Source organism: Panthera leo, chromosome B2 (genome assembly GCF_018350215.1).
Source record: "Panthera leo isolate Ple1 chromosome B2, P.leo_Ple1_pat1.1, whole genome shotgun sequence".
Classification (NCBI taxonomy): domain Eukaryota; kingdom Metazoa; phylum Chordata; class Mammalia; order Carnivora; family Felidae; genus Panthera; species Panthera leo.
The window spans coordinates 109331474-109359176 of record NC_056683.1 but is presented as its reverse complement, the minus strand read 5'-3'; the positions used below and the strand labels follow the sequence as shown (position 1 = coordinate 109359176).

General features: G+C 35.2%; 1 long non-coding RNA gene across 1 annotated transcript; it reads right to left on the bottom strand.

Annotated features, from left to right (window-relative positions):
• Positions 1 to 26015, bottom strand: LOC122219156. Its single transcript, XR_006202281.1, has 3 exons — positions 25903 to 26015; positions 652 to 777; positions 1 to 434 (listed from the first exon to the last, which is right to left on the bottom strand). It is a non-coding gene; the product is annotated as an uncharacterized LOC122219156 (long non-coding RNA).
• Positions 26016 to 27703: the final 1688 nt, after the last annotated feature.

Here is a 27703-nt window from a genome sequence, read left to right as displayed (position 1 = left end):
ATTGATGGGAGACATCTTAAAGCAAAATGAGTTGATTTTATATATCATACATTTTTGAGAACAAATCAAGCTTCTGTAACAATCCACAAATAGTTTCAACCTTCTGTTAAAAAGAGAAGAACAAAATAACCTTAATTTAGTATTTCTTCTTTCATTTTTTTAACTTAAAACTATATGTTAGCATTTCCTTCTCCTAAAACTTTACATCAGCTATTTCTCAACTTGCCTTGCTATATGGATTTCATACTTTGTCATTAATCATATTTGTCACATATTTTCCCCAATGGATGGACAACTTTACAGATTGATTTCCACCTCCAAAGTGTTAAATTTCTTTCTATTCCCAGGGTTTAGTTCATGGTGGTGCTCACTGAAAAACACCTGTCAAAATTTTGGGCAAATTGATTGATCTTTTTGGATCTCAACCTTCTCATCTGTAAAACAAAAACAAAAAACAGGAAGATCAAGATAGATGATATATACATTCCTGGTAGCTTTAAATAAGTATAATATAACACGTGACTCATGTAAACACAGATAACAAATATGAGTATTTACTATTCTGAGAAGTCAATTATAGAATTTAGTCAGTAGATGGCACTGTTTATTGTAGTATTAGCATTAAGAAAGCAATCACAGAATGCCAATTACCTTGCCTGATCAGGATGGAGGTAAGAGAGAAGGAGGCTCTGTTCTTACTGAAGAGAAGACATAGATTCCTTAGAGGTTAGAGTGACCTTGAGAAGGAATCCAGCCCATTTTCCTGGCTAATTAGACCTATAAAAGGAAAATTCTATTTCAAGTATTTTTCAGAGTGGTGGATATTTTTAACACACTTCGTCTATCCCTTTCAAATTTGAAGCATTTAAGAAATCTTCTATCCAAATAGCGTCTTTTCTTTCATGTCTCTGTATTCAGTCCTGAGTGGAATTAGAAACAATTCTTCCCATTATTTTCCTGTAAAATCCCTCCAGGTCTATAGAGAGTACTTTATGCATGTACTTTTATTTTTTTTTCTTGGAGTCTTCAGTTCTGGGAAACACTATCAAATTTATGAGAAATGACCATTCATATTCTCATACATGAATTCTAATATTAGGATACTATGTCACATTTTAATGTGTGACTATATTAGCTCACACGTACAGTCTGGAATTTATACAGTATTTAATTATTAAATAATGGAAATATGTAAATATTTATAGTATACAACAGATATACATAGCATTTCCATTAGCCAGAACCAAATCAAACCTTTTGGATTAATTAATAGAGCGAAAATAAATAATACAATTCATAACTATTAGGTACAGAATGTTGCTATAAACTCTCATCTTTTCATCTCTCTCCCATTTTTCTATGTAATTTTCATGAATTTGAAATTTCTAAGTGAAAATAAATTAGAAATTAAAGTGCTATGTAAGTAAATTCTATCAAATAAGTATTCAGAATAGTTTTATTGTAAGTTCAGAGAGTTAACTATCTTGGACCATAAGATCTCATTCCTTTTTCTTTTAGCATTTCAAGGAAATATTAGTGCACTTAAGCTTTTTGTAATTCTGTTTCTCCCTACTATATTTTAAGCCTCTTAAAATCAGAGAATATTTATTTCCCATGAATTCCAAGAGCCTTACACAGTACTTGCTTAATAAAGGTAAACAGTTGGTGCTTAATAAATGTTGGTAGAATGAATATTTTCACCCAAGTAAATTCAATGATTCAGGAGAATTATCAACTGCATTCAAAATATAGCTTCAATAACTATCATGTCGACATTTATTTCCCCTGTGATAAGTCTACTTATCATATAATACCAAGACTTTTTGGTAGCTTTCCTTGTGTTGTTAAGAAGTAAAAACAAGTGTAAAGAAAGCTACTTAAAAAATAATCCTATTTAGAAATATATATTAACTAATTATCCTTTCTCACCTTCTGATTATTATGAATATGTACATTATATCATATCATTCTGTACAAATGCTTTTTTTTCAGACAAAGCATCATTATAAGCCTTTCCTTTGTTCTCTTACAATTATAAGCTTATGTACTGTTTTTAAATTATTTTGAAAACATTGAGTATTTGATTATTTTCTTTGATTCATTTTGTTTGGGGATTTTATATTTTTGTACTTTTTTACTGCTTTGAAAGTATTTTTAAACATTAATTAATGTTTATTAATTATAGGATGGTATATGCACTGTAATTTTATTCTATACAATACCTTGGATTATGTCACAAAGGAGCCTTAGTCAGAAAATTAGCTTTTTTGATTAATAACGACATTTACTATTTGAAGAAATTACTTGGTATCGTGTAATATCGTTTGGTGTCCTATGAATACATTAAAATAAATAGACTTAGGCCTTTTGATGAAATATACAGATGGAAATAAATGCATGAAAAGGTGTTAAAAATCATTAGCATTAGGGAAATGCAGTTTAAGACCCTGATGAGATATAACCACACATCTATTTGTACAGTTACAGTAAAAATAGTGACAATACCAAAAGCAGGAGGGGATACAGAGAAACTGGATCTTGCACAATTACTAGTGAGAATGTACAGCCAGTCCGGAGAGCAGCTTAGTTTTCTTAAAAACTAAACATACTCTTATCATACAACCAGCACTGGCAGTTCTGCATATTTGTTCTAATAAAAAGGAATGAACTATTCATAATGCAACAATTTGGATGAATCTTGAGGGCATCATGCTGAGTGAAAAGAAGAAGAAGGAGGAGGAGGAGAAGAAGAAGAAGAAGAAGAAGAAGAAGAAGAAGAAGAAGAAGAAACCCCAATCTCTAAGTATCACATACTGTATGATTCCATTTATATAACATTCTTGAGATGACAAAATTATAGAGGTGGAGAACAAATTAGTGGTTGTCAGAGATTATGGATGGTGGCAGAAGGGTGCTATAAAAGGATAGCAAGAGAAAGAGATCTTTGTGGTGATGGCATAGTTCTGTGTCTTGATGATGGTGGTCATTACACAAATCTACACATGTGATTAAATGTTATAGAACTACACACACATTGTGCTCATGTCAATTTTTCTGGTTTTCATATTATACTACAGTTATGTCAGTTATAACCATTGGGGGAACTGAGTGAAGGGTACATGATACTTCTCTATTCTATCTTTGCAACTTCCTGTTTATAACTTTTCAAAATCAAAAGCTTTAAAAATTCATTTCCCATCTTGTCTTAAATTTCAGAGCAGACAATATTTTTCCTTTCTTTACTCAATGTAATTTTTAATTATCTTACACTTTACACTTATTCTCGTGGATCTGTTTCAAACTTGCTAGATTAAGCTATTATCACAATTTCTTCTTCTCTTTAGGTTTTTTAAATTTTTTTTGTTTGTTTTTTTGTTTTTTGAGGGAGAGAGAGAGAGAGAGAGAATGTGAGCAGGGAAGGGGTAGAGAAAAAGGGAGACACAGATTCCGAAGCAGGCTCCAGGCTCTGAGCTGTTAACACAGAGCCCTACATGAGGCCTGAACTGACAATCCATGAGATCATGATCTGAACTGAAGTCAGACGCTTAACTGCCTGAGCCACCAAGGAGCCCCTCTTCTTCTCTTTAAATGGTGGTAAAGATTAAGGTATGTAGGAGAAATTTTGCAAGTTTTCTACTCAACAGCAAGGATGGTTAGTATACAGAATAAGACAAAGTTCACTGGGAAAGACATATACTCATGTAAGAGTGTTCATTTTTAAGATAAAAATTTTAATTTCTTTTTAAAAAATGTTTATTCTTGAGAGAAAGAGAGAAAGAGAGAGCAAGTGGGGGAGGGGCAGAGAGAGGGAGAGAATCTGAAGCAGGCTCCAGGCTCTGAACTGTCAGCACAGAGCCTGATGCAGGGCTCAAACCCATCAACTGTGAGATCATGACCTGAGCCAAAGTTGGATGCTTAAGCGACTGAGCCACCCAGGTGCCCCTAAGATAAACATTTTAAATGTTTATCTACTATTAGCTGAACGAGTGATGTCTTCTTCTTCTTCTTCTTCTTCTTCTTCTTCTTCTTCTTCTTCTTCTTCTTCTTTTGGGGGGAGAACTATAGATCACTGCTTTTGGTGATTGTAATGAAAGCAGTACCAAACCAGAACTTCCTTTCCATTTTATCTTATGTATTTAAATGTGAACAGCAAAAGAAACTATTAGGAATAAATCTTCCATTTATTCCCCAATCAAATGATGTACTATGCAATGAAATGCTTTGCATTTTCATTTGGTGCACAGATGTGTCTGGAAAGAACCTGACTTGAAATTTGGGATGTCTAGCCATGAATTATTTTCTGCCTCGTAAGTGTGACACAGACAGTATGAATTTTAACTACTGAGTCTACTGCTATAAGATCTTTTAAAGCACTACTATGAAGGACTTTGAAATAAAGTGAGAGGCTTATCTGGCACCCATAGATACATGGCTTAGGCTTTAAATTTGGAAAACACTATCAATTATGTCATAAAACCTGTAATAATTTGTAGTTATTCCTTACTATCATCCTTAACTTGTCAAAGTGGTCCTGGAAATCACTCACAAAAACTAAAATAACATTAATATTTCCAGCCCAAATTCTAATACCTGGTTTATTAAACGTTTTTGTTCATGAACATTTGGCCTAAAAATAAGTTTTATATTTTTCTTCAAACATGTATAAAATAACTTCATAAGCTTAGATGTAAAAAAAACAACAACTATGTCTTACAAGCCTTTTGCAAAACCCATTGATGCTCTTTTCTATATGTCGATGTAATTTTTTTATATTTTCACTCTTATCTTCTAATTGTCAATACATAATTTCAGAAGTACCTTTATATATGAAGAAATATTTCTTCTTCTTGCTTCAGGTCTATTATACACTTTGCATCAGGCCAAAGATGTTTAATTGCATTTGTACATGTCTAGACTTTAGTCTTCATTTCCATCATATTCTGTGTTGTTGTTTTTTAATTTCTTGAATATTTATTTTTGAGAAAGAGACAGAATATGAGTGGGGGAGGGGCAGAGAGAGAGGGAGACACAGAATTTGAAGCAGACTCCAGGCTCTGAGCTGCCCACTCAGAGCGCAATGTGGGGCTCAAAGTCACAAACTGTGAGATCATGACCTGAGCTGAAGTCGGACGATCCACCGACTGAGCCACCCAGGTGCCCCTCATATTCTGTGTTTTTTAATAAGCTTCATGAGGACAAAGCTCAGGAGCACTGTCCACAGCCCTGAATGTGAAGTGAACTGTGTAGTAGGTGCTGAAGATAATTTTGGTAGTTATAATTTTCTACTTAAGATTTTAATTTATTTCAACTGAATACTTGCAAAGGAATTGAATTTACTTTAATGAACTTCTTTTAAGGGTGCTTTGCTGGCTAAGTTGGTGGATCATGCGACTCTTGATCTCGGGGTTGTGAGTTGGAACCCCACATTGGGGGTAGAGTTAACTTAAAAATATTCTTCCAGAAGTATTAGTCCCATACATTAAAGGAGCAGTATGATAGTGTGCAACAATATTCTACTAGTGACCAAGATGACCTAAGAAGCACAGCCAGGAGACCAGTGTGGCTTAGCTTAACTCACTGTGGTTCAGTCTTCCTCACTGTAACTCCCGGTCACCAGCTCTGTACACTGCAACAATCTGTGCTTCACTTCCACTCCGCCTTGTAGACTGGAAAAAAAACTGCACTTGGTACTATGGTTCTATAAAATGGGAAGTGTGTTCCTCAACTTTTCAGCACATGTCCCTTTCAGTAGGTATAAAAAATCTCATTCCCTTTTTTGAAGTTAATCAAAATAGCCAAATAAATTAAGTATGATCACACACACACACATACACACAAACTCAAATGTCATTAACTACTGAACATGTTTCAACCTTATCCATCACCATTACTCATTGATTCTCATATAGATAGATATAGATATAGATATAGATATAGATATAGATATAGATATAGAAAAGTTAGAGTCACAGGAAGTTGCAAAGATAGAATAGAGAAGTATCATGTACCCTTCACTCAGTTCCCCCAATGGTTATACCTTACATAACTGTATAATACTGTAGTATAATACAGTTAGGTGTCTGACTTCAGCTCAGGTCATGATCTTGAGGTTTGTGAGTTCAAGCCCCACATCAGGCTCTGTGCTGACAGCTGGTCACCTGTAGCCTGCTTCAGATTCTGTGTCTCCCTCTCTCTGCCCCTTCCCTGCTCATGATCTCTCTCTCTCTCTCTCTCTCTCTCTCTCTCTCTCTCTCTCTCAAGAATAAATAATTTTTTTAAAATCTGTTAGAGCTAATAAATTCAGTAAAGCTACAGGATACAAAATCAATACGCAAAAACCTATTGCATTTCTTTACACTGATACCAAACCATAAGAAAAAGAAATTAAGAAAACAATTCATTTATAATTGCTTTAACAAGAATAAAATACCTAGGAATAAGCTTATCTAACAAAGGAGAAGACCTGTGTATTGAAAATTATAAGACATTATTGAAAGAAATTGAGGAATACACAAATAATGGGAAAGATATTGCATGCTCATGGAATAGAAGAATTAATATTGTTAAAATATCTATACTACCAAAGAAATCTACAGATTTAATGCACTTCCTATCAGTATTTCAATGCTATGTTTCACAGAAATAGAACAAATAATCTTAAATTTTTTGTGAAACCACAAAGGATTTGAATAGCCAAAGAAGTCTTATGAAAAAAGAGCAATGCAGGAGGCATCATACTCCCTGATTTCGAACTATATTACAACCCATAATAATAATTTTAAAAAACCCAATAGTAGCATAAAAACAGGCACACAGATCAGTGGAAAATAATAGAAAGCCCAGGTGTAAACTCATGTATATATGGTCAGTTAATTTATGACAACAGATGCAATAATGTATAATGATGAAAAGACCGTCTTCTCAGTAAATGATGTTGGAAAAATTGGACAGCCACATGTGAAAGAATGAAATTGGACTGTTACCCATTTCAAAAGTTAACTCATGTATTAAAAACATGAATGTAAGACCTGAAACTATAAAAATCCTGGAAGAAAACATAGGTGAAAAGCCCCTTTGACATAGGTCTTGGCAGTGATATTTTTGGATCTGCTGAAAACAAAAGCAATAAAAGTAAAAATAAACAAGTGGGCCTACTTCAAACTAAAAGGCTTCTGGGCAGCAAAGAAAGCCATCAACAAAAATAAAAAGGCAACCTAGTGAATGATAGAAAATAATTGCACATCATAAATCTGATAATGGTTAATATCCAAAATATACAAAGAACTCAGAATAGCAAAAAAGTCAATAATCTGACTTAAAAATGGATAGAAAATCTAAATAGACAGTGTTCCTAAGAAGACATACAGATGGCCAATGGATACATGAAAAGATGCTCAACCTCAGGAATCATCAAGGACGGCCAAATCAAAATCACAATGAAATATCGCATCATACCTATTAGAATGGCTAGTATCAAAAGACAAGAAATGCCAAGTATTGGCGAAGATATGGAGAAAAGAGAAACCTTGTGCACTGTTGGTGGGAATGTAAATTGGTGCAACCACTATGGAAAAAAGTATGGAGTTTTCTCAAAAAATTAAAAATAGAGCTACCATTTATCCAGCAATCCCCCTTCTGGATAATTATGCAAAGAAAACAAAATGTTAATTTGAAAAGATACATGCACCCCATGTTCAATGCAGCATTATTTGCATTAGCCAAGAAATAGAAACAATCTAAGTATCTATCAATGGATGAATGGATAAAGAAGATGTGGTATATATATACGTGTATAATATACGTATATAATGTAATATTATTCAGTCATAAAAAAGAAAGAAATCTTGCCATTTGTGACAACACAGATGGACCTTAAGGGCATTATGCTAAGTGAAATAAGTCTGATAAAGACAAATACTGTAAAAAAAAAAAAAAAGACAAATACTGTATATCTCCTATATGTGGAATCTGGGGGGGGGGAGGGGGGACCAGACTTATAGATAGAGAAAACAGATTGGTGTATGTAAAAGGTGGGGTGGGGGTGGGGAAAATGGGTGAACGATTTTTTTTAGATTAAATAAATTTAAAATAAAAATTTTCAAAAATCCATATAATTTTCTAAGTGTATAACAAGTTCTTTCAAGAATTCAGCGAGATTGCTGTTTCTAAAAGCTCTTAAGCTCTGAAATATAAGAAGACTACTTCTCAGCATTGAAACTCTCAGCATTGAAACTCAAAGGCCACCTAGGTACAACATGATGAGTAGATGTGTGATAATCTCTTATGTCAAATCTGAAATACGCTTTTCCCAGCCATATTAAGTCTGTTAGAAAAAAACTTTCAAGTGATCTGGCAACTTAAAGTGAAACATATGCTTTGATATTATGTTATTTTTCTTAGGAGTAAGTAATGCCATGTTGCAAGAAGGTGGGTTTTCATACTGCATTTCTAATTACACTCCTGAAAAAGTTATTCCATACATATTATGCAAGAATCTAACCTCAAAAGAAAAAAAAATCCAATTTAAGAAAGCTGGATAACATTTACATGGTTATGCATTTCACCACACCCCATACCTTCTTATTTCCTCCTTCCTCTAATTTAGAGCATGTGCTTTCTTTATTCATTTTTGGCTTAAAATTTTATGACTTAATAATAATTTGATAAATTTACTTAGAAGAAGAAATTTATCTAATGACTCATGTAACGAATGCTTACAAAATAAAAGTGTGCATTTTATACCATCTAAGTGTTTCCAGAGTTACTTAGTCTTGTCCCAAATGATGCTATAAGCTTTGAAATAAAGCAGAAGGCAGAACTTCTGTGGTTTGTGACCCTTTCCGAACTATAGTTTATAGTCATTGAATGTGAATAAATAACTATACATTATTATAATTTTTTCTTGTAACAAAGTTATGAATGAGCCCAAACACAGAATTGTGAGTCCATTTCTCTATAATACAAGAAAAATAAGAATTTTTAGAGAATAAAGTTGTGTATAATCTGTTCCTCCATTCTATAATCTGTTCCTCCTCTCTCCTCCTCTCCCTTCCTCTCTCTTTCTGTTTCTCTCACTTTGTTTCTTTCTTTCCTGATTCAGCTGTGGCAGGACCAAATCCTGGAGGGGGGTTGGCCATGTATAAAATTTCTCATTGTGTATCTTAGTGTTCCAAGGATTCTTAACTTTTAAAAGTAGGTTAGAAATGCCGCTCGCTATCGTAGGATTTTTGGGAGCTTTGCTTTTGGAGCTCATCAATTCTAAGACACATATATTTTTAACACTAACAAATCTCGAATTGGGATGTATCCTACAATGATGCTACTTAGTATTTTGTCATAGTTTAATTGGTAGGTTTTCTTCCCCCATGCTTTACAACTGACAGCATCCTGAGTTTTGGTGAAATATTGTAGTTGAGATGGAAAAATTGATTTGACTCATTAATTCATTTACATTTATGTTTCTAGTAATCTTTTGTAGTCTGCTCTGTATCTTTCCCTGGTCTCAGCCCATTGTACCTCACCCCCGGGGCCACAGTTTTCCTGCCTATAGATTAAAGAAGGTACATCAAATGGTTTACAAGGCCTCTCTCATCTTGAATGTGTTCTGATTTACTTCTTACTGCCTAGTTAATACCTTTGCCTTCCTGAAGCAGAAAATCACTCAAGACTACAGTGGATCTCTCCATTTCCTTAACTGAATAAAAACAAAAGATAGCAATACAGATTGCAGTGGGGGTTGGTGGTAATAATTAAAGAGTAAGCTCTCACTTAAGTGAAAGAAAGTTTTTATCAGGAGGCACCTTATAATTGCTTAAAGTTAGGTCTGATAGGTTTTTTTTTTTTAATTTGTTTTTAATGTTTATTTATTTTTGAGAGAGAGAGAGAGAAACAACACGAGCAGAGGAAGGGCAGAGAGAGAGGGAGACAGAATCTGAAGCAGGCTCCAGGCTCTGAGCTGTCAGGCCCCAGGCTCTGAACTCACGAACTGTGAGATCATGACCTGAGCAGAAGTTGGACGCTTAACCAACAGAACCACCCAGGCGCCCTTAGGTCTCATAGTTTTAAAGTCTTTACCTGATCCAGAATTCTGGAAAGACCTGTGGGACTTTGTGAAGAAGGTAAAAGTTATTCCATTCTTTTTCTGTTCAGTGAAGAAAATGTCAAAGAACTGACAGTCTTCTTGTGTTCCTTAGTGTCTTTGAGAGAACCAGACACTTGAGGATGAAGAGGGTAAGGACTAGTGACAATGTAGTTCTACCCCATATTCAGGTAACAGACTGCTCTTTATAGGGACTATTGCCAATTTGTAGTACTCAAGCCAGAAACCTTGATTTCCCCCCCTCCTTCTTCATGACTCCTCCCATCAAATCAATACAAAATTCTATTGATTCTAATTAATAAATATCTCCCAAAGCTTCCTGCTTTTCTCTATCACCATGGTCACTATCTTTATTCAGACTACATCATCTCTCTCCTGGCTTATTGCAACAACTTTCCAAATAGTTTCCATTTGTCTAGTCTTGCCTTTTCTTGTTCATTACAAGGAGGCAATCGTATCTGAAACCTTTTAAAGTCTGAAGAGTATCTAAAGTACTTCCTGCTACAGAATGCAAAGCCACGTAGATGCAATTTGATGAGCAGAATCTCTAATGCCCTTTGGTTTTATAAAGTTTAATGATTATTGCCATTAGAAAAAAATCCAGTTCTATTTTTTCTTTTCGAGAGTGCTTCCAACTTTTTTCATATTATGACACATCACAAATCATAATATTTATGTGACTTACAGGGATAAATTGGGGGAGGGGGTTGGGGAGTCTACATTGATCTTGATTTTTTTAAAAAAATACATTTTTAGGTCATATAATTACAGTAAAAAGTAAAATACAGAGTGTTAGGAAAGAAACTAAATAGTTTTGTGTTATACTTTCAAATAAAACACTTTTCAATTTTTTCCAGCTAAGGAATTTGAATTTGCAAACGTGGATATAACTTTTATTTTAGAACTTGTGTTTGAAGTGTCTTCACCAAATTTCTAATCAAAAACTTAAATGACCACCTCTCTGAAATCTTGATAGTGACCAATCTGTAAAGAACTTTGATCTCATAAAAAGTAGCAAATGATAGAAGTGTATTAATCACTCTTTTTATATTTGATGGAAATTCCTTTGTCACCATTAACCAGAATTTGAATAACTTGAACTACTTAAATGGTCCTTAAAAATGCAATCTTTTCTGCATCTAACAGCTCTCATTTTGTCTCTTTCTTTCTTTCTGTTCTTTCAATAACCAGTATCATCTCAACATTTTGATGGTAATGCAGAGATTTCAAAATTTCAAAATAGTGATGAAACTTTTCCTCAAGTATAAATGGTATTGCTCTAACAGAATATACTGAGAACAGTTCCCCAGAGAGACAGAACCAACAGGAGAGAGAGAAATAGAGACAGAAACAGAGATAGAGAGAGAGAGATTTTTATTATGACTGGAGGTTTGGTGAGTCTAAAATCTGATAGGGAAGGACAGCAGGCTGGAAACTCAGGAAATAGTTGCAATTCAAGTCCTGTAGAACCAGGAGGACAATCTGATAGATAATTCTTTCTTGCTAGAGAAGATTGACATTTTCTATTCAAGCCTTCAACTGATTGGATGAGGCCCACCCACCTAATGGTGGACAATCTGAATGTAATTCCATCCGAAGATACCCTCACAGAGACATTCAGAATGATATTTGACCAGATATCTTGGCACATAGGCCAAGAAAAGTCAACATTAACTATCACATACACAGTTTTAATAATTCTTAGGATTCAAATTATGATAACTAACTAAATATCTCTAATTAACCATTTACCTTTCCCAAAGGAAAATTTTTCTTTGTGAGTACACATTACTATAATATTTATATGGTCTTTGCAAGTTTTGATTAAAATTAAGTACTCCAAATTTTTTACTTAAGTAACCTTTTTAGAGGAGCCAATAACTTGCATTTCATTTTACTTTTGTTATTGCTCATGAGTATCAAATACAATCCAGGTCTAATCAGTACAGAGTGAAGTAAATAATTCTCTAATGGAGTAAAATATGCACAAAATTGAGGATTACAGTAAGACTTATGGCTAGACCCTGCTTACCAATGTGATTGAAGTTCATAGAGGTTAATTAAGGTACAGCAGTGTAGAGCCAGAGGGACAAACCACGGGGATGAGGAACACAGGCTCTGCAGTCACAATATTGGAACCAAAGCTTTTCTGAAGCTTAAGTTTCTTGCCTCACAAGCCTGATTGTTATAAAGAGTAAAGGAGAAAAAAAAAAAAAGTAAAACACAGTTCTCACATAGTGGCTGTTGCAGAGTAAGTGTTCAACAAATAGAAGCTACTGTAATTTTTGTTTGTATTTATTTTTTACTTTGTTTATAGTTATGTTATCCTAAAGAAGGAGCTGGGGATTTGAGTTTAGGACTTATTTTTTTTTTTTTGCTAAAACTCCTATTCAATAAACTATTTCTCAAACTGTTATTTTGGTAGAACTGGTCAGGGACTAAATACCCAAGGAGAGTAAAAAGGGAAGAAAATGGAAAAAATAAATCCTAAAAAAATGAATTGTCAATCACCTCATAAAAGCTTCTTATCACCAAGATAAGAGCGAGTGGAGACATTTCCCTAGATTGCTATCAAAACACAGCGACAGCATTTGTATTCAGTGTGCCAGAAAATGGAAATCTTCTTTCCCGTTTACTTACTTGTATTCATCTCTAAGATTATGGGGGGGAAATATTAGTGGATCCCTTCTTGAAAGGCTGACATGAATATTTAAGCCCCTATCAGCACCAGCTGCAGTTCAGAATCCCCCACATTCCATCCGCTGATGAAGAAGTCATCAGCAGCACTAAGTGACTCTTTTCTCCTCTCCAACCATTTCTCTTATTGGCCTATTTAGATTTTTTTTTTAATCACAAGTGCTGAGTTTTTTTGAGGGCAAGACCTATCATATTTTGCTCCAATCTGGTTGTGGTTACAGTGGTTCCTGCTCCTGTTGCTGAAATTGCATTTCTGATCATTCAAATTAGGCCTCTGGAAATGGCTCATTCTGACCGCGCTAGTGGTTATTTCATATTTCAATCTGAGAGATATAACTATCTGCTCTCTTCAAAACCAACAACCAAAATAAAATCACATTTATTTCCCTTCTTTTAGGTGTTTCTGGAATATTCTGGGAACCGTAGAGAAATGAAACATGAAATATAAGACAAAGCCCCTTCTCTCGAAGGGCTTTATTCTAGAACACAGTGATAGCATACATATATGCTTAAGGACAAATATGTCCCTACACTCATCAGATATATTTTACTTACAAGATGCGGAGCATTATGGTAGAGACTTTAAACAACAAAAAGCTGTGTTATATATGTTTCCTGTTGTTGAAGCCTTAGAATTGAATAGGGTCACTCATTTAAGAAAATGATACATACTCTGAGTCTTACATTATAGGTTCAATGCCAATCAGCAATGACTGTGGGGGAAAAAAATCTCATATGGAAGGAGACAGGGTAAGAAAGGACAAGGCAGAAGCAGGGAGCTCTTAGTCATGTAGCTTTGCTGTAACACAGAGTAAGAATTAAAATCATTAGAGATAAGTCTACAAACATAAACTGATAACTACTACAAAAGGTATTGAGTTTGAATATGGGAGAATGTTTAAAGTGTTTTTTTAAAAGAATGATCATAATCAAAGAAATACTCCAGGCACGTTTATAGAAAGATTAATGTATCATTAGTGACAACAAAATATTGGGAGTAGAGATTTGGACTGAGATGCTCTTCAGTCTGTTAAATTGCCTGAGTGTGAATGCTTACAGTCAAACTAGTAAGGTGATATTGAGAATTTAGAAAAGGACATGAGTGTGTTAGATATTTTGAATATAGATCCTCTAAGACCCAGTGACTTTTAAAAGTGAGAACAAAGAAAGTTATCTCTGACATTTTGAGAATGATCAAAATAAATGACCCGGACTATAAAAAGTTGGAGGATTTGCGCAGAAGTTGGGGGTAGTGATATGTGGACAAGAGCAGGGAAAGGAAGAATTGAGATTAATAGCCGGTCATTCAGCAGATAGGTAGGAACAGAAAAGTAGATCTGAGGAGAGAAGTCAGTAGAAAACAGAAGTTTAAGCCTCATCTATATGGAAGTGATTACTGAAGTCAGGAACACTGATGACATCACTGGGAAAAGAAGTGTCAGAGAACAAAGGGAACTTACATTTGTTGACCACTTTTCATATATCAGATACTGGGGTTGGTGTTTCACAGTATCGCATTTATCTAGTGTAAAAAAACCTTGGAAAATGTCCAAGAAGCGGTGGGGAAGAAAGAAAAAAAATACCATGCAAGGAGAAAGAAGAGTGGGAGGAGAAATGAATAAAGGAAAAAAATCCATATGCTGTCATACTCTCTAAGCAAAAGGAATGGAGAGAGGTGGAGGTCAAACTATTTTGTCAAATACTGAATGGGAAACAAGGAGAGGGGGACATTGAAGATGAAACCAGAGAAAGGGTTGATTTGTAATGATCACTGAGTTTCATGAGATAAGTGTGGGGGGAAAAAACAAGATATCAAGGCATGAAGATCAAGTTTGTAAAATGTTCAGGGCAGCACATCACAAAGATTAGTGTTTTTTTTCCTTTTTTTTTTTTTTTTTGCCCTTAGCACTACAGAAAAAAATACAATTTCCTGTTCTTTATTCCTTGCATCTTCTTCCTTGTGGTCTTTTGCTTAAATTCCTTCCATTCTTGTCTCTGTGAAAGAGATGGCTCTACGTACACTGGAACTTTCAGTATATATTTATAAAGCCCAATTTACAAAACTATTACTAGAAATACACCAGTGAATTATTTTCCTTCCTGATGGCTTTGTGCATTTTCTCACTGTCAGGTACTATTGCTTTGTGTATACTACCTAATTTAATTTCTAAATGACCTTATTGTATTATTGTTATATCGTTATTTTTATTTGTCAGTGAGGCACACAGAGGCACAGATAGATTAGCTAACTTTTCTGATAGAAAGAAACTCTCCAAATAGAAATTAGAGGCATCTTTTATGCATGGATTATATGTCTTTTGCATGTGTGATTTAAATAGATAAATATTTAGCTGCAGACCCATGATCTTAATTGCCATTTTATCCTTGTTTCTATTTGTTTCCAACAAACCTAATGAATACTATTCATATGTGCCCCACATAGGGAAGATACAGTGGTCTTCTTTATACTGGGAATGAATACCTTCAAAAGAGAATAAAATTCAAACAGATGAATGAAATAAATTTACAAAAGCAGTATTTTAGGAAAACAAAATATAAGTTATTTTAATTCAATATGAGGAAAATTAAGTTAAGACAATTGCTAATTCTTATATTGTAAGCTTTTTGGTATATTTTATTGTAATAATTGAGGTGTTTGGTTTTACATGAGACACTCAAAGGTATTTCAGTTTCTCCTTTTATGTGTTTATTTCAAAGGTTTTGTCATCTCATATTTTTCTTAGTGGGTATATTTTATATTGATATTTTAAACATTACTGAGGTTTTTCTTTCTGAAATTTTGTAATTTATTAGGTTCTAGATTTTTATGCCTTTTCTTTATTGCTTCTATTGCAAAACTATTAGAAAACTTGCTAAGTAAAAATAATGCTGTAATAAGGGTGGAGTGAATCTATTTTTTTATAAAAATCTTTCCAAGTTGTTCTCTTCATTTTTGTTTTAATATTCAGCTGCAGAAACTAAATAAACAAATCCCCTCTAGGGATGATAAGAATGTAAACACACTCTTTCTCTCTGTCTCTGTCTCTGTCTCTGTCTCTGTCTCTCTCTTTCTCCCTCTCTCTCTCTCTCTCTCTCTCTCTCTCTCTCACACACACACACACACACACACACACACACACACACACACATCATGTTCATCTCCTTATGAGACACATTTAGGATATTAGGCAGGTGCATAAAGGTCTTAAAGACAACTACTTATTTTCTCACTCTAGTCTTAGTGAGTAAGGCAAAGCTATCTCTTATTTTGTTTCTAGAATACTCAAGTGTTCCATCAGTTCAATTACAGATGTCACCAATCATCCAGATATTTGATCTAATTATTCAGATGTTTATCAGCTTTATGTGACAAAACTGGCCCAAATTGACTTGAGCTGTTATTTTAATGCATGGCAGTTTAGACTGAGGAAAGTATTAAATGTAGCCCATCCACATGGCCTTAATGGAGAAATAAAAACTGGCACTTATATGTTCCCATTAAATCCTGTGGTCATGTCTATTCACTTTGGTAAATTGACTCAATAAAATTTGTTAGAGAGGTTCTGCCCCAAGAATCTAAAGACCTAGTCTGCAGGGATATCTTTGAGTGTTTATTTAGCTATTTAAATTTTTTTGAGTCTAAATTGATAATCACATTTTATATTTGCCTTACTTATCTAAGTTTAAAGCTGAAAATATCACTTTATTTCCTTAAAATAAATTGCTTTCAAAATAAAATTAATACTATTTCTTAGACTACCAAATGTTACCTAATGGTGCATAGAATGATAACGTAAAGAAAGGACAAGTTTTAGAAAGAAACACATCTGGTTTTGAATCCTAGCTCTGCTATTATGGATAACTCAATCTTGAATAAGTTAGTTAATTTCCCAAATCTTCAATTTACTCCCCTGTACATGTAAGTGTTATTATAAAGATTAGCTATAATGAATATAAAATGCCTAGCACTTTATAACTCGTAGCTTTTATGATTTTCTTAAGTTCTCAGAGTAAGTACATCTCTTTAAGATGGAATGCATCCTATGTGGAATTTTAACCTTATTAGTACTTGTGATCCTTCCTCAATCTTAAATGTGCTACTATTTAAGGGCAATATGCACCCATTCATTCAACAAACATTCTTCTGATACTATATTGCTGGTCCTGTCTCTGCATAGAAATATAGTGAGGAACAAATGGATATAGTCTCTGTACAATTAGGGTTTGAAACTAATTGGGAAGAAGAAATAAACAAGTAAACAATCAGATTTTTTAAAATATATGATTTGGGGGGTGCCTGCATGACTCAGTCGGTTGAGCATCTGACTCTGATTTCAGCTCAGGTCTGACTCTTGATTCGGCTTGGTTGTGGGATAGAGCCCTGTGTTGGTCATTAATGGTGAACATGGAGCCTGCTTAAGATTCTCTCTCTCTTCCCACCCCCCCTCTAAAAAAGAATAAGATTTTGAAATATACTACTGAAAAAAGTGTAGGTACTGGAAGAAAGTAGAACTGAGTTATATTAGATTATCCAGCAAGTTTCTGAGTAAGTGCCATTGAACCCGATTCCTGAAGGATAGGTATGGTTAATAGGTAAATTATAGAGCAAATGGAAATTCTAGGCAGAGAAAATCAACGTGTAAAAGTCTTGTGTCTGGAAAGAGCTTTCTGTGTTGAGAAACCGAAACAAGATTGGTGGCATTGCAAAGTTGGGACAAGGAGTGGCATGATCAGAGGGGAGCCTGGAGTAATGGAAGAGAAAGGCCATCAAAGGCATTTTAGAGTAACTCTTGAACTCGATCTTGAAAGGATTGAAATGAACGGATGCTTTATTTAGCCTCTCCTTCCACATCTTTCACCAAATCCATATGAAAGCTAAAAACCAACTTTATACATGTGTAATGCTCAAAACCAAGAAAAGACTCTCAGGGAACTAGAACATATAAAGAAATCCTGAAAGAAAAAGAATGCAAAATGTGCAAGAGAACTTCTGTCACTGAATATGAGAAGGAGCAAGCCTGCTTCATCACCTCAGTCATAGATATTACGGCCCACAGGCGTGGGCAACCAACAAGTTGGTTAGCTGGAGCACCACAAAGGGGACTATGTAAAGCAAACACCAATAGCCCTACAGAGTAAAGTGGGCAAATTCATAATCACAGTGAGAGACTGAACATCCTTCTCACGGAAACCAACCAAGAAACCACCCACTAATAAGAAGGGGTATGGAGGGGTTGTGTAATGCACTTAACCAGCCTGAGTAGCTGAACAAAGAAGCCTGTACCATGCATGCAAAACTAATATCATTTTCAAGCACACAGACTACAGCCACAAAAATTTATCATGCGTTACACCACAATGAAAATGTCAGCAAATTCCATAAAGGTGATATTATACAGGCTGCATTTACTTATTCATCAACAATTACAAGAAATTCAGCTACTCAAAAAATCTCCATATATGAGGAAATTAAACACATACGTGTGTACAAACACATACACACAACCAAATAACTATGAGGTTAAAGTGCAAATCAATATGGAACTTGTAAACTATTCAGAGCTAAATAAATAAGTGAAGTGTTATATAACAAATCTACTGGAATATGAAGCAAAATTGAGAAGAAAATGTATGAACTTAAGTGTATCTATCTATCTATCTATCTATCTATCTATCTATCTATCTATCTATTTATTTTTATATTTGAGAGACAGAGAAAGAAAGAGACAGACAGAGTGTGAGCAGGGTAGGGGCAGAGAGATGGAGACAGAATCTGAAGCAGGCTGTAGTAGGTTACCAGCTGTCAGCACAGAGCCTCAAACTCATGAACTGTGAGATCTGACCTGAGCCGAAGTTGGACGCTTAACTGACTGAGCCACCCATGTGCTCCAAGTGTATCTATTTAAAAAGAGTATTAAAAATAAATAATCTATGCTTTTAAGACAAGTATCCAGGAAAACAGAACAAAATGAACAGAATAGAAAAAAGGATTAATGTAAATGAAAGCATAAACCAACTAACTAGAAAATAAAAAATGAAAAATTGAATAAAAACAAAAAATAGTAGTTTGAAAAGATTAATATGATACTTTAGTAAATATGATCAAGATAAAAAGGTACAGATAATTGTAGACATGAAAAGGGAAACAAGGACAATACATAACACATTGACAAATTATAGGAAAAAAATCAACTTCAGAGCAATAAATTTGTAAATCTAGATTAAATAGATAATTAATTTTTAAAAATATGTACACCAAAAACTGTAGAAATTTTTGGAAAGAAATTGAAGAAAACACAAAGAAAAACATTCTATGCTCATGAATTTGAAGAACAAATATTGTTAAAATGTCTATACTACCCAGAGCAATCTACACATTCAATGCACTCCCTGGCAAAACAACTCCAGCATTCTTCACAGAGCTAGAATAAACAATTCCAAAATTTGTATGGAATCAGAAAAAAACCTGAATAGCCAAAGTAATGTTGAAAAAGAAAACCAAAGCTGGAGATATCACAATTCCAGACTTCAAGCTGTAATACAATGCTGTAATTATCAAGACAGTATGGTACTGGCACAAAAACAGACACACTGATCAATGGAACAAAATACAGAACCCAGAAATGGACCCAGAAATGTATGGCCAACCAATCTTTGACAAAGCAGGAAAGAGTATCTAATGGAAAAAAGACAGTCTCTTCAGCAAATAGTGTTAAGAAACCTGGGCAGAGACATGCAGAAGAATGAAACTGGACCACTTTCTTACACCATACACAAGAATGAATTCAAAATGGAAGAAAGCCATAAATGTGAAATAGGAAGCCATCAAAATCCTAGAGGAGAAAGCAGGCAGGAACCTCTGACCTCAGCTGCAGCAACTTCTTACTTGACATGTCCCCAGAGGCAAGGGAAATAAAAGCAAAAATGAACTATTGGGACCTCATCAAGATAAAAAACTTCTACACAGCAAAGGAAACAATCAACAAAACTAAAAGGCAACCAACGGAATGGGAGAAGATATTTGCAAATGACATATCAGATAAAGGGTTAGTATCCAAAATCTATAAAGAACTTATCAAACTCAACACCCAAAAAACAAATAATCCAGTGAATAAATGGACAGAAGACACGAATAAACTTTTCCAAGGAAGACATCCAGATGGCTAACAGACACATGAAAAGATGTTCAATGTCACTCAACACCAGAGAAATACAAATCAAAACCACAATGAGATACCACCTCATACCTGTCAGAATGGCTAAAATTAATAACTCAGGAAACAACAGATGTTGGCAAGGATGAGGAGAAAAGGGAATACTTTTGCACTGTTGGTGAGAATGCAAACTGGTGTAGCCACTCTGGAAACAGCATGGAGGTTCCTCAAATAATTGAAAATAGAATTATCCTACGACCCAGCAACTGCACTACTAGGTGTTTATCCAAAGGATGCAAAATGCTGATGCAAAGGGGCACATGCACCCCAGTGTTTATAGCAGTGCTATCGACAATAGGCAAATTATGGAAAAAGCCCAAATGTCCACCGTCTGATGAATATATATATGAATATGTATATACACACACATATATACACACATATGTATATCATATACTCGGCAATCAAAAAGAATGATATCTTGCTATTTGCAACAACGTGGATGGAGCTAGAGGATATTATGCTAAGTGACATAAGTCAGGCAGAGAAAGACAGACATCATATGATTTCACTCATATGTGGAATTTAAGAAACAAATGAACCTAGGGGAAGGGAAGGAAAAATAATATAAAAATAGAGAGGGAGGCAAACCATGAGACTCTTAAATACAGAAAACAGACTGAGGGTTGTTGTAGGGGAGGTGGGTGAGGGGATGGGTAAAGGGTGATGGGCATTAAGAAGGACACTTGTTGGGATGAGGACTGGGTGTTATATGTAAGTGATTGATCATTGAGTTCTACTCCTGATTCCAGTACTACATTGTATGTTAACTAACTTGAATGAATAAATAAATTAAAAAATTAAAAAAAAAATAAATTTTGAATGTTTGTACTTTTATGGTCTATTATAACTCAAAAAAGTGTGTAATTAATAATAATTAAAAACATACTCTCCAGGAAAATTTTTAAAAAGGAGAGGAAAAAAAATTTTTTTAATTTAAAAAGGAGAGGAAAGGAGCTAAAATGTTCCAGGCAAGTGAAAGCAACAGAGGCACACATGTACACACACACGTGCACACTCACACACACATGCACAGTGTTTCCTTTCGGGCATGTTTCAGAACTGTACTGTATTCTGTGCCTTGCAAGTAAGTTATCAGGGACAGAGGGTAGGAGTTGAAACCTCTGCCAAGGAAGAGGCAGGAGAAGCAGTAGTTGTTCATAGTGAGCAGGGGGGCTTGACATAGAAAAAATAAGCAGTATAATATTATCTATTAATAATATTTTTCGTCAAAGAAGCCTCTGAATTCTAAGCAGATATATTTTGTACTTTCTGTGCAGGCCCAAATCTCAGAATCTAGGCTATGAGAATGTTTAATTTGAAGACTCTGAGAGTCCAAGGTAAACAAGAATGACCTTTAATTGCTCCCTCCTGCCCCAGTAGGTGCTCCGAATTAAAAAATAATTCTAATAATAGTTTATGTGATTTTGGGTTCTATACAATCTTTCTTAAAGTATTTATTTTCCTGGTCTGTGCCACTCTAACAACTAATTGTAATGTTTTAGAAAAATGCACACAGTCTTCAAAATCATAGGAACTACCATTAAGAATAGAGTGGAAAAGGACAGGAGACCATCTGGTTTCTTTTCCCAACTCTTAAATAAATGCTCTCTTATGGTGTGTGAATTTTATCTATTTGTTATTTACACTTTTTAAAGGACAAATAAGCTTTTGTTTCTACCATCAGGGCTGGGACGATACATCTAGAGGTGATGTATCACCTGTGACTCTAACTGCCCTTTCCATGGGAGTGGGTTAAGGTCACTTAATGTATTGATGGCCTGGTAATGCCATTATGGGGTCTCATTTTCGTCCCTTCAATTTTAATTTTTAAATGCTATGTCCTTTTTATAAAGGGTTATTTCAAAAATACAAGACATAGGGGCTCCTGGGTGGCTCAGTAGGTTAGAAGTCCTACTTTGGCTTAGGTCATGATCTCACAGTTTGTGGGTTCGAGCCCCACTCTGGGCTCTGTGCTGATGGCTTGGAGCCTGGAGTCTGCTTTGGATTCTGTGTCTCCCTCTCTCTCTGCTCCTCCCCTGCTTGCTCTCTCTCTCCCTCTCTCAAAATAATAAATAAAAACATTTTAAAATACAAGACATAAATAAAATAGCAGTAAATATGATGAAAAGTCATGTTAGAAACATATACAACTTAGTCTGATCAGCCTGCCTTAACAAGGCATCACAGATTGGGTGGCCTAAACAATACGAATTTATTTTCTCATGGTTCTGGAGGCTACAAAGCAAAGATCAAAGTGTCAGCAAAGCTAGTTTCATCTGAGGTCTCTCTTCCTGGCTTGTAGGTAGCAATCTTCTCTGTACCCGTCTGTGACCAAATATTCTCTTCCTATAAGGACACTTGTTAATGTTGGATAAGGGCCCACTTTAATGACCTCAGATTAAGTTAATTACCTCTTTAAAGGCCCTATCTCTAAATAGAATCACTGGGGGTTAGGATTTCCATATGAATATTTTGGACAGGGACTCTATTCAGCCCATAGCAGGAGATTTTAGTGAACTATACATTTAAAGGGGGGGGGGGGAAGAAAAATGTGGCATAAACATAGCTAATAAGACCATTGTGTGAAGGAATGAAAGAAAAATGGTTTGAGAACCCTTTAAAATGCCTACGAACTTGGCCAATTAGTCAAACAGTTGAAATTAATTTCTATCTCCCATACCATAACTTCAGAGTACTTTGTTGTTTCCTGTAGTTGTATTAATTGAGTTAATTGTGTGAGGATCTGTTAGAAAATGCCTTGCACATAATAAGGACTTAGTATTAGTGCTCGATATCCTCATTGTTAGCTCGCATTTATCTGTCTGCCTTTAGTGAAATAAGGTATTCATGTGACCGGCTCCACAATCATGATTTCCTGAAAGGTAGAGATTTGCTTCCTTTTCTGTCAACACATAGCGCTTGACCAATAGAATGTGGTAAACCAATGTTAAACTTCACAGGAAAAATAAAAACAAGAATTTACCATTTCTTAATCTTTTTTTTCCTTAAAAGCCTGGACTATATAAATGTTCTAATACATGCTGAATGACATACAAATAATATTTACTTAAGTAAACAATTTTTTTGAAACAACAGAAGAAAACCCATTTGCTGAGGCATTTTAGAGGCTCATGAGAAAAATAAGAAGGAGCTAATTTTAAACCATAAAGAATTCCAATTTGGTAGTGTTTGTAAAATGCTTTGAAGACACAGAGTAGTGCATGTGCCTTTTTTTTTTTTTTTGAACTTGGCAAAAAGGAAAAGGACATTGAATACATAGAACCAGATGGAGTGTGAAAAACATGAAGAAACAAGTGAAAACTAAATCATGAAAAATACAGTTTTTTGGAAATAATTGACATTTTTGTTGTCATCTGGAATAAACAAAGCTCCAAGTTCACAAAAAGAAGAAAATTATTTTTAAAATGTACAATTTGTAAATGTATTTTTATTTTTTGTTGTCATCTGGAATAAACAAAGCTCTGAGTCCACTAATAGAAAAATATTGTTTTTAAAATGTACAATTGGTAAATGTATTTTTATTTTGAAGATGTTTAATTAGGAAGATATTAATAGTTTTATCATTTTACTTTCTTCCAGAAAATAAAAAGGGGGTGTCTCTGTCTTCACGGGCTAAACAGGAAAGCTCTCCTTGACCTGCATGCCTCATCCTTGCGTGTGAGACTTGTGTTTTGGTGTGGGCTGCAGGTACTGTAGGCACTGTGGGTGGCTTCTTCATCACAGGTTGTTTCTATTGTCTTGTGTTTTGTTTCCTTGCTTCATAGAACTCGATTACAAAACACTTACCTTTATTGGTGCAATTCACTAGTCATTTTTGTGCTGCCATTCCAACAATTCACATTCATATTGCAGTTTTTTAAGTAATTCAAAGTGTGTATTTTGGAAGGAGTCTGGCATGGTTTGAAGAGCTCTGAATTCGGACTTGGCTGGGAATAAGGTTCTGCCTGGCTAGGCATTAGATATAAGACAATGGGCAAATCATTTAATTTCTCTAATCTTCTCTTTTCTTATTTGAAAGGTGAAGGAAATATTTATTCTTGCTAGCCAATGTACTTGTAATGAGGATTGTATGTGAAAATGTATATAAAAATGCTTCTTAAATGAAATGTGGCTTATTTCTATTTGTTTAGCAGGACTCGTAATTGGCTTTTCTCAGATTGCCAGCTCCCACACTTTAGATCCTATCAATGGCAAGAGATACCTGTTCTCTGCATATACTGCTCAGAGAAATTTTAGCAAGCAACCTTTATTCTTGATAAGTTTGACTGCATGATAGGAGTTGGTGTATGATAAGACATAAGCAAAATTCAGAGTTGAAAAAACATTCAAGAATATCTAATTACGTTTCCATTATAATTTTCAAATCAGGAGGCTAAAGCCCAGAGATGGTTAATAATTTCCTTAAGATCAGTGTGCTCTGATATTTAATTTAATGCTTACTATGTCTCATGCATGATGTTACTGGAAAAAAAATCACTAGGTTATGTTTACCTGGAGTGCAGGGCCTTGTCTCAATTTTTTTAGATCAGGGTTCAGCAAATGAAAAATGGACTATGACCTGTTTTTGTAAATAAAGTTTGTTTGGAACATAGCCACACCTATTTCTCTAAGTATTGTCTATGGCTGCTTTCACAAAGCAGACACCATATGGCCTACAAAGCCTAAAATATTTACTGTTTGGACTTACAGAAAAAATTTGTCAAGCTCTGTTTTATGATGACATGATTGCTTTTTATAAAAGTTCTTTTAGGGGAGCCTGGGTGGCTCAGTCGGTTGAGCGTCCGGCTTCAGCTCAGGTCATGATCTCACAGTCCGTGAGTTCGAGCCCCGTGTCAGGTTCTGTGCTGACCGCTCAGAGCCTGGAGCCTGTTTCGGATTCTGTGTCTCCCTCTCTCTCTGACCCTCCCCTGTTCATGCTCTGTCTCTGTCTCAAAAATAAATAAACATTAAAAACAATTTAAAAAAAAAGTTCTTTTAGGATACCTTAAAGAAAGTGATACTTGTTAGAAGAAACTTAAATTTTAGGAGTGTACAAAGTGAAATATAAGAGAGAAAACTTTTCATTCATTTGGATTCTTTTTCTCTCACCTTTGGAGCCTAGCACAACCACCTGGCACAGAGTAAGTGGTCATCAATGAATATTTGTCAAGGGAAGGAAGGAAGGAGGGAGATTAGAAGGGAGAGGCAGGAACAGGAAGGCTAGGTGACAGGCAGAAGGTCAAATTGGTTGAATTTAAGGTTAGTTCAGTCATGATGATGAGAAAAAAAAACCTGATTTTTTTCAGACCTTCACCTTGTTCTAAAACTTGATATCCATTTCTGCCACAGTGTGAGTATTTTGAAGAAGATAATAGATTTTATCTTCGAGCACTACTTTTTCTTTCATTCTAACATTGGAGACATGCTACCCAAGAAGCAGATTTGGCGAGGGGTGTGGTTCTGGGCTACTACCTATACATAAGAAAATAAATCTCATAAATGCTAATTTGCTTTGGCAAAAGGAAAAGAGTTTGTTTCCCTCTTTTTGAGCAAGAAAATATGAACCTCATGGTTTGCACGTAGAGTGGGGCTTCTGAGACAGAGAAAAAATTTCACATTAAGCAATAGATTTTCCCATAATAAACAAGAGAAAGCAATGGATACTTCTGGAATACTCTCCACCCTTATTTCCTAGAGGATTACAGACCAAGGGTTGCCTTGGCAGGCACTTAACCACACTGTTTTACTGAAAGATTGCTCTCAGGTCACTAAACACAAATTACACATGCTTCTGTCATGCTATTTTAAAAGCAGGTTATTATAAAACAGTGCTGACCTATGAATGCTCAAGAGAAATGTGTCATGAGAAAGTAACCATAGGAAGTTTACCTATTTCCTTCTTATATTCCCATTTCTTCTCGTCACTTTTGCCTGGTGAGGTAATACAATACAGAAACCTTCGGCTTATTGTTTTAAGCAGAGTTCATCTAGTTCGTTTTGGGTTCCTGGGTGGTGAATTGCTCAAAGACCTCCCATGGGTAGCAAACCTTTGCATTGTAATCTCATTACACAACAGTGAAGATCTGTGGAATGAGTTGTTTTTGGTTTTTTTTTTTTTTTTTTGCCCTCTCGCTGCAGTTTGTTTCTACCACATAACAATGTGATACGGAGTGAAGCTGGCACAAGTCTCTGTATGTGATATTAACTTGGAACTGCTTTTTGGTTGTCATCATTGACCATGTCACCACTTTGTCACCTGCCTCCTAGATTTTGTCAGCTCTAGCTGGGTGTCTCAGATCACTTTCATCCCTGTGGAATGTGCCTGCACCATTGGCATGAGGGCCAGTCCACTCAGACCCCCACACAAGGCTATCACCGCTGAATGGGTTGTTTTACTTGTGTTCTCCGGATTTGTGAGATTAATTCAAAGCCCTCCCCTCCGATGGGATTGGGGGGATGGGGAGAACTCCCAAGAACATCAGAGGAGGAAGCACTCTTTCTAGTTATTTGCTTGCGAGATTGATTTTATGAAATAAAATATGTAGTGGCCCCTTTACCCACAGCCTTTTCTCTCTCCAGTATGGTGGCTGAGTTTTCCTCAGCCTGTTTTTTTTTCATTCAACAAAGAAAAAAAATGTTTATTGAGCCCCAGAACTCCAGTTCTCAGCATCTGTTTACACTCATGGAATGACTGAGTATGTGTGAAAAGAAACTGGCAGAAACCAAGAGGATAAGTAAGGAATGGCCCCGTTCCTAAACTCTTTTGAGGATATTTGATTTCTTTTCTCCTTTATTCCCCTCTTCCCTAGTTTCCCCCTGCCTCTTCAACTTTACTCTTTGTGCACAAAAGGTTGCCATTTGGTGTTCAAGTATTAATTTTAATACTTAAATGTTTCAGCCAGTAGTTCTTCAACAGCCCCCATATTGTCTCTGCACTTTAAATATACAATGGACACAGCGTAAACAGTAAGATTCATTTTTATCTACACTCATAATCACAGATTTTTGTATATGCTTTAGAGTAATAACACCCCAAAATGGAAACTTTTAAAATGTTTTATTCATTTCGTTAAAACCATTGGGTCATATCACAAAACGTGACTGAACAAAGAAACATGGAGAGGCAATATGGGGAAGAAAGGACTCAGAATTCTGATGGAGGACTGATAAAGAGAATAAAAATGATAATGTTAATATCTTATACATTTCCCTTCTCTATTTAAAAGAATTTTAAATAAGCAGGCTAGCCTGTAGCATCATTCTTCCAGGCTTCTTGCTCTGTTCCTGTTTAACTGCATTAAAACCTGTCTGTAAGACCCCCACTGGGAGAGGGAAAACATTCCCTTTGCTGGCAGGTGGTCTTTTTGCAAGCACTTTCCAATTGAAAACATATGCTCCTGGGTGTGAGGAGGCTTCTGGTAAGTAGGGGGAGCTCGTGCCAGGGAATGATTGAATTATATAGGCAAATTCAAGATAAACATGTTTAGTCCTCCCTTTTTTTCCAAAATAAAGGTGAAGGCTTTTGATATCATGTAGAAACTCTCTATTGTACTCACCTTCACCTACGAGTTGAAAGTCTTCCTTAACTGTCTTACAACATAATTCAGCACTTAAATCCTCTGTCTTATTAGTCTTAAACTAGTCTTAAACTAAGCAAGACCCCCTTACTTCTCCTTCCTTTTCCAGGTCC